We start from the raw sequence: 8,627 nt of genomic DNA on the forward strand, positions 1-8,627 counted from the left end.
ACATTAACGTATATAAACATCTAGTAACCAGTCATTGAGGAAACAAAGAATAATACGGCAAAACACCAAAAGCCCAAGTACTTATGAATATCAACCTTATAAATACTGAGATCATTATAAAGCAGCCTAAAAGTCCTTAAAGGACTTTATGCTAAGGAAACATAAATTTCAGATGAAATGAAATGAAAAATCACAGTAGGAAAACTAAGGTTGTGTATAATAGCTGAAAATGAAGATGTAAGTAGAAGCTCTCAAAAATTGTTTTAGTATTGCCATTTCAAGAACTGTATGACAGCCAGGAACTCATTATTAGGTCTTAATAGCTTAGAAGTTATGGGTCAGAACAGCTGAGATACTAACATCAAAAGAATAAAAAGCAACATTATAAAGTAGTATAAAAATAACTAAATCACCTTAGGAAATTGAAACCATGCATGAAAAACCCCAAAGGCACAATCAGGTCATTAGGAAACACTAGCTTCTTCCACCAGGAGGCCTACTTTTCACGTGGAGCAATGAGCAAGGCCAAGACATGGAACTGAAGTCAGGTATCAAATCAGACTTTGCCACAGAAAAAGGAATCCATGACTAGTTATTTTAGGATAGTGCCTATGACAGCACTATCAACTCCAACTAGGATACAGGAGATTATAGCCATTGTTCCATTATAATGGGTCCTCCAGGGTCTTTAGCAAGAATGGGTTAGACACCCCTACTGGGCTGTAATCCCCAAATATGGGGGGCGGGAAACTATATATAGGACAATTTCTTCAACAAATAAATTGGGAGAAAAAAAAAACAAAAGACAGAACCTGCAGATTAAAATAGATTTAACGGCTGTATCAATGCTTTGCAATAAATGTGCTTTCTCAGGATCCTGATTCAAACAAACTGTAAAAGAAAAAAAACAAAGCTTAAAAAAAAAATCAGAGAAATCCGAACATTTTAAATTTGATATTTTAAAATATCTGTTAATTTTTTCAGTTGTGATAATAGTTTTGATCTTATATTTAAAGAGCCCTTGCCTTTTAGAAATACAAACAAGTATTTTACAAATAAATATGACAGAGATTTATTCCAATATAATCCACTGAGGGGGGCAGTGGTTAGAAGTACAGATGAAACAGGATGGGCATGGTGGCTCACGCCTGTAATCCCAACACTTTGGGAGGCCAAGAAGGGAGGATGGCTTGAGCCCAGGAGTTTGTGACCAGCCTGGGCAACACAACGAAACCCTATCTCAATTTAAAAAAATTAAAAAAAAAAAAACAAAAAACAGAAGTATAGATGAAATAGAATGTGCAAGCTGATACTATTAAAGCTGGTGATGGGTAAGTGGGGGGATTATTATACTATTCAATTTTTGCATGTTTGAAATTTTTCATAACTCTTTAATAAGAACTGGTTAGACATCATGCCTTGCAATTTTATTTTTTGAACGATGCCTAGGGTGATTTAAAAAATCATGTACAGACATCATTCATTTAAACAATTCCCTTTAATTCAGTAATAAGCTCCACTTTAACAAAAGAAGCAATCAGTACCACATCAGATCCAGAGAATGGAAGAAACCAAAGTAGTTCAATTACAGAATGGGAATACATCCACCCCTACTATCTCCATTCCAGGAAGTAAAATACAAATACTTCCCACAAGATTTACAAAAACTAACCTAAAATCACAGCCAATCATACTCATCCTGGTGGGAAATTCCCCACACTGCTCCAACAGCTTCCCGAACCTTCCTGACCAAGTTGGCCTGCTGGTTTCTCTGGATCACTAACCCACTCAGGTCAGGCTACTGGAGGACCTACAAAAAAAAAAGTTGGGGGAGAGGAGTGAGATACACAACACATTTATTAGGGTGTGTGAGGAGGGTTAACATTCTATTATGTTCAAACATAACTAGTTATTATTTCTAAAGCAACAGTCCTTATATATCTATTTGCATTTTTTAGGACCTGCTTTGAGAAGTAACTGAAGAATTCAGAACCAACAATTGCAATATTTCTAATGCTTAGACAACATTCCTGAAAATTCAGTTCTCAACCCAAATGAAATTACAGAAGACAGTTTATTTTTTAGACAAGTTTATACTCTCAATATAAACTAACACTAAGGATATATTTTATTGTTTCTATGAAAAAAAAAAAAACTGTACATATAAAAATTATTCTTCACCTTCATACATGCTTTTTGGCCATACTGGGAGACAAACGATAAACATCCTGGCAACTCAGGTTGAACTTTGCCATTGAACCTTAGACAAAGTTTTTATTTGGTATTGTCACTCCTTCCTCTCTTCTCAGAGATCTACCTAGAATAAACTAAACTTTTAGGTCACACCTAGATTATCATTCCCAGATTTATTCTAATGCTCAATAAGGCTCAAATTGAAATTGAGGTTTAATAAATTTGTGATCACTGCTTAACCCACTGTAAAATGCACCAATGCAAAATCTCAAAACAGAAAGTGATCTCCTGCCCTCCAATGAAAATGGAAGAAAATTTTATTACCTACAAAGCACTTCAAATTAAATAAAGCAGACCCTGAAGTTCAAAACTAGAGTCCACATACAGCTAATTGTGGGATGGTTACCTCCTGTAAATTTTAAATCCTAGTAAACTTTTCACCACCATGTTTCTACTTCAATTCCCATCACCCAGCCGAAGTAAAATAATGGGGATAGTTGTGCTTGTATTAAAGGGTCGTTGCTAGAATTAGTTAAAAAAAAAAATTGTAAAATGTTACATTTTAATATTGGTCTGATCAATACATTAACAGTAAGGAAGCCTGTAATCTCAGCACTTTGGGAGGCCGAGGCAGGTGGATCATGAGGTCAGGAGATCGAGACCATCCTGGCCAACTTGGTGAAACTCCGTCTTTACTAAAAATACAAAAATTAGCTGGGCATGGTGGCACGCGCCTGTAGTCCCAGCTACTCTGGAGGCTGAGGCATGAGAATCGCTTGAACCCAGGAGGCGGAGGTTGCAGTGAGCCGAGATCATGCCACTGCACTCCAGCCTGGCGAGAGCAAGACTCCATCTTAAAAAAAAAAAAAAAAAAAAAAGACAGTAAGGAAAACTTTCTCCAAGTCAAATATAGTCACATGTTTAATAAGTACGTTAGAAAATACGAAATGGCAATAACACAACAGGAAGTAGTGTATTAAAGAGCCAGCAGTAATTTGCTATGGAAAAGAAGTTTGGTATTCCAAATGATCTTTCTCTCTCGGATAGGAATTATCTTGCTCAGGTAAGAAGATGCCAAATAGCAGACCCCCACACTGATCTGAGGAACCAAACAAATGAGGGAGGGGAAAAGTAGCATGAATACTTGAAAACTAGCTAACAGAAGTTCCTTTTACCACTCTGAAATGCATGGCACCAAATTACTTTTGTAGAGTGAATGACAGGACAGACTGCCTTTGAAGGAGCGGAAGAAATGAGTAGGCAGGGCATGAGCACCCCTTCCAAAAGGTAGAACACTTGGGTGTGGTTCTTGACAGGAACATTATGGCTGGTGGTCATTCCAGGACAGTGATTACGCACTGAAATTCCTAGACCATTAGAAGGAAACAAAGAGTGGGAATCACGTTCAAACATCATGAACCACTGGAGATAAAAAGTTTGGCCTATGAGAAAAAAATATAAAAGTTATAGATCTGGCCTAGAAATACAGCAAGAATGTACAGTTAAGGAAACAAAAATCTATCATTCTTTCCCAGGTCATAAAAGTAGCATATGACACAAGTACATCTACCAATGTATTCTTACACCAAAAAGTAATCCTAATTTATTATGTGCCTACCATGAGCTAGACATTTTACTTTTTTTTTTTTAAACTAATTCTAGCAACAATCCTCTAATGTAAGCACAACTACCCCCATTATATAGATGAACTGAGAATCTGAAAATGTGCCCAAAGTCACAAGGTTCAATGTAAACCCAAAACACACACTATTAATTCCACCATACCAGGCCGCCGCCTATGACTGGGGAATGTTGGTATCTCCTCAATCTATGCAACACTGGGGCTAAAAGAAAACAATGCTGAACATGTAATCTACAAAGGAGAAACAAATGATAGGGAATTAACTGCCTATAGTAACGGTGGCATGGGGGGGAAGAGGAAATAAAGAAGAACAGGGCAGACTGAGGGGCAGGACAATCAATGCTGTTTTCTAGTAAATGGAAGGGGTAAAATGTAGTGGAGCCTGAGAGGAGGGTTATCTTCCTTCTAAGGGATTCAGCTCCTGGAAAAGGAGTACGGGGAGTGGGGGGATAGAAAGATTAAGAAGTGAGAAGCAGGTAAGAGGTGCTCAGCAGCAAAAATAGATGTCCACAGACCAAGAGGCTCCAGCAACTCAGAGCAAGGCAGGGAAAAGGGGCGGTTCCCAGGCTTGCAGGGGAAATGGAAGAGGGAAGACAGAAAGCGGGTTTACTGGAGAGTTATCCTCTACAGCCTTCTGAGGGGGAGGAATGAGGAAGGGAAGGCTAATGGCCGTAAACGAAAAGGCCACTTAAACTGCAATATCCAACCACCGACCCGTTCATGGTTTCGCTTAACAGTGGTTTAGCAGCATGCAGAGCTAAGAAATCCAGATCAGTCATACAAACATGAAGACTTGAGGAAATGGAAGGCTACTATGGCTCCATCCACAAAGATGGAGTAAATGCAGGCAACAGGATAAGCTCTATTCAACGCCTGCGCCAAGGGGACCAATGGAAGGGGGAGACGGGGCGGGCTAGGGGACTCAGGCTAAACTCGAATTTAGAACTGGGGAAGGAGTCACAGAGAAAAGCTTTGACTCCCCCCTCCCTTAAATACGAGTCTCAACTATCCACGTAGATGAAGATTAGATGGGACGACAGAATTAGGAGGGATGTGGGGAAAGGAGGAGGAGTACACCAGTGACACTACTGCTTGACCCCTAAGCCTTAGCTCTAAAACCGCAGGAGTTGGCGAAGATGACCCCACCTCGAGAAAAACCAGCGTATTCATCCGGGTCGTCGGAGGTGCTGAGAACGGAGGCTGGCCGGCAGAAAAGGTAGGGGAAAGGGGACAGTCTTCATTGGTTGCTCCTCTTTCCCACCGTTCAATTTAACCCCCAACCCCACTCTCCAGCGAACTCCAGACTCCCCTCCCACCCTTCCCAATCCGCCCACTGCGGCGGCGACAACGGAGGCGTTGACCGATCGGTGGGGCAAAGGCGGGCCCACACGCGGCCGAGGCCCAGGAAATGGTGTCGCCTCAACGGACTAGAAACGAGGTGGTCTTCGCCTCAGGTCTAGTTCACCAGCACCCCGGCGTTTCGCCAATCGTCACCTCCTTAACGCTGGGTACCTCAGAGGCGTCATAAAGGCAGATAGCCAACACCTCTGTGTTGGGTCCTGGCCGGACAGACATCAGCCTCCGCCGCCATCTTAACAGCAGGCGGACCGACCCTAGTCACTGCCCCCCCAACCCGCGAGCTACCTCAGCCACCGCCAACGAATCCCACGAGGACGTAACCCCGCTCCCGCGAGAATTCTCCGGCTTAGAACGGCACGAGCCGAAGACCTTGCCGCCGCCTCCGCGGCTACTGCAGTCAGTAACCGAGCCACCGCCGCCTCCGCGCGATCCCGCGAGAACCTCTACCGGACGCGAAAAGCCTGAGCCCAGCCCTTTCCAGACCCCTCCTCCCTCCCACCAAAGCCGAAGTAGCTACAGCTTCACCCTACGCGAAGCGAAAAGCAAATGACGCACAACCTAACGAGGCAGTGAGGGGCGGAGCCAACCTACCACGGCCAGCTCCCGCATGCGTTGAGAACTATCGCGATATTACGCTTTAGCTTCGGCGAGCCCTTCTTAATTCACCGCAGGATGCCGCCCGCACCTCGCCTTTAGGAAACATGAGATATCGCGAGACCTGGTGCACACTCCTAAAAAGGAGAAAGGCGGAGCTTCGTGAAAATGACTGGGAGTTTTTCGGGGGAAGGGAGGAACCTCCCGTCCTGCAGGGATCTCGCCTACCACGAGGTTTCCGACCCACTGCGGAGCTGGCTGCCAAACCTCGCGATGACACAGCTCAGCGCCAAATCTCGGCCATGTCCTGAAAACTGCCTCCGCCCCCGATCTAGGTGTCTAGAGCCTAGTGCTTGAGGAAAATTTAAAAAGTCAACCTGTTTATTCTCACGCTTCCGGGCAAGGCTGTACCAATTAGCCAAACTCCATTCTGGAAGGGGAGCAAAGAGTCCCCCATTGTTACCTGTCTCCAGGAATAACATATTATCCTGGACTAACATTTAAAAGACATTCAATCTCACAGTAAGCACACAAATGCAAATGAAAACAATGACATAACACTTTTTGCCCATTAGATAGGGAAAAAAATTTTTAAACCTACATTATCCAGACTCCTTCCCTCGCCGCACTGCAGGCTAACCTGAATCCATCTTAATCTAACTAAAGGCCATATCATTAGTTCTAGTTCCAAAGCCACCAATTTTAACTACTGAAGCTTTACCTTGGCATAACCAAAAAGATCCAATAAAGTGGTTTTCTCCAAACAAAGGAGTCTGCCCTCAAAGGAATATTCAAGCTTCGGGGATGGGGGGGAATGCCTGAAGCTTTTAATATGGCAGTTTTTCCACGTCTAGCCAACAGTGTTTCTCCAATAAATCTTGGGATCCAATCTGGCTTGATTTGTGGGCTTTTCCATTCTAATGCATTGTTCTGTCCGTTCTAATTTAAATAGTTCCTTTAGAGTACATTTTAATAGCCAGTAGTACAAATATCTCTATCTTTACTTACGTTTTAAAATTTTTTTTTCAGTTATTCTTAGCCATTTTTTCCCCCGGATGAACTTTAGAATCATAGTAAGTTCCAAAAAAACTTGGTATATTTATTGAAATTGCATCAACTGTATAAACCAATATAGGAAAAATGGACATCACTAAAATATTGAGCCTTCTTATTCAGAAGCATAGTATTCCTTCTCCTTTCATGCAGATGTTCTTTTATGGTATTCGTCAATAAAGTTTTATAGTTTACTTCCAGGTATTTTTATTCGTTTCTCTTGCTATTGCGAACAGATTTTTTTATTATTAAAATTTCAAAATGCTTATTGCTTATAGATAGGAAAACTGCCTATCTAAACTATTGATATTTGCCTATTTACAAACAAAAATATGATCAATTTCACCAGTAATCAGGGAAATGCAAATGAAAACAATGACATACGATTTTTTTGCCCTTTAAATTGGCTAAAATTACAAAGATTGATAATACGTGTTGGCATAACTGTGGAAAAATAGGCACTCTCGCACAACATTAAAGAGTGTAAATTAGTACAGGCTTTTGGGAAGGCAATTTGGACAAATATATCAAAATTCAAAATGCATATACACCCTGACCCAGCGATTACTCTTCTAAGAATTTCTCCTACAGAAATACTCATACATGGCATGATACATATACACAAACCCATTCATTATGGCATTGCTTGTAATAGTCCCCTCCCTCCCCCAACAGAGAAACAAGCTAATGTATATCAATCGGGAAATGGTTAAATAAACTGTAGTACAATCATACAATGCAGCTGTTTAAAACCCGACATAAAATTGGACTCCCGGATATAAGAAGATCTACAAGATATATTCTTAGATTTTTAAACAAGCAGTTAGTCGAAATGAATGTGTGTGAGTGTGTGTAGTACCATTTAGATAGCAAAACATATATATGCAACGCCTAGTAGTTACCCGCGAAGCCTGCCTGCCCGCCCCTCACCTTCCCTCTCCGCTGAGGCCGCCTTCCTCGAACCAGTGAGAAACGCTGAAGGCCCGGCCTCTACTCCCTCTTTAGGGCCACTTGGCCATGGCTAATGCCGGTACCTCGCATCCCCTCTGTCAGCCGCTCTCTCACCGCGCCGCCGGCAGCTGCCGGGCTGCCCCCGAAGATGCGGCTAGCTCTCCGCTGGCGCCGGCCGAGGCCTGGGGGAGGGGAGAGGAGGCGGGGTTCAGGGAGGGTTGGGGCAGGCCGCCCTGCCCCTCCAGCAGCCTTTCCCGCAGGCTCCCCAAGGCCGCCACCTCCGCGCCTCCGCGCAGGGTCCCGTGGGAACTCCCCCCCCCAACCTCGCCACTGCCACCCGCGAGAAACCGACAACGGCCGCGCTTACAGAGCTCGCCCTCCAGCCCAGAGATAGACGCTCACCTCGGCCGCAATGGCTCTGCGGGGCCCGCAGGAGCGTGCGGGGTCCGCGGCCCTGCTTCAGCCCTGCTCCAGCCCCGCTCCCCTCGCTAGCCCTCAGTCGAAAGCCTCCTTGCCTCGGTTCAGCTCAAACTCGATTTGGGGCTCCACCCACCGCACGCTAACCCCGCCCCTGCCCCTCGGGAGGGAGCTCCCTCCGCGGTGAAGTCGGGTCCCTTGCAGGGGACCGCGCCTGAGCTACCCAAGGCCCAGTAAACGCAACCATAGAGGATGATAGGGTCGCTAAGAATTGGGATTTGATTCGAGGCACGGTGGAAGCCGCGGAAGGGAACAAGATTTGATCTGATTTACCTTTAAAAATTAACGACCTCGCCAGATGCCTTGTGAAGAATGGGGAGTGTGGGGCAAGAGGGCAAGGCTGGACCCAGAGCGGAGG

At 44.0% G+C, this 8,627-nt stretch overlaps 1 protein-coding gene across 4 annotated transcripts in view; it reads right to left on the bottom strand.

The window, feature by feature from the left end:
• Positions 1-8,339, bottom strand: part of HUWE1 (HECT, UBA and WWE domain containing E3 ubiquitin protein ligase 1) — a 154,756-nt gene extending 146,417 nt beyond the window's left edge. For 2 of the 4 annotated variants that reach the window (XM_063634805.1, XM_063634802.1), the window contains exons 1-3: positions 8,195-8,326; positions 7,772-7,974; positions 1,673-1,810 (exon numbers count right to left, since the gene is read on the bottom strand). The gene's annotated coding sequence lies outside the window, so the exon portion shown is untranslated. Of the gene's footprint in view, positions 1-812; positions 892-1,672; positions 1,811-7,771; positions 7,975-8,194 lie in introns of all 4 variants that reach the window. The other 2 variants (XM_063634803.1, XM_063634804.1) reach the window with 2 other exon arrangements.
• Positions 8,340-8,627: the final 288 nt, after the last annotated feature.

This window comes from Symphalangus syndactylus, chromosome X, assembly GCF_028878055.3.
Source record: "Symphalangus syndactylus isolate Jambi chromosome X, NHGRI_mSymSyn1-v2.1_pri, whole genome shotgun sequence".
Taxonomy (NCBI): Eukaryota; Metazoa; Chordata; class Mammalia; order Primates; family Hylobatidae; genus Symphalangus; species Symphalangus syndactylus.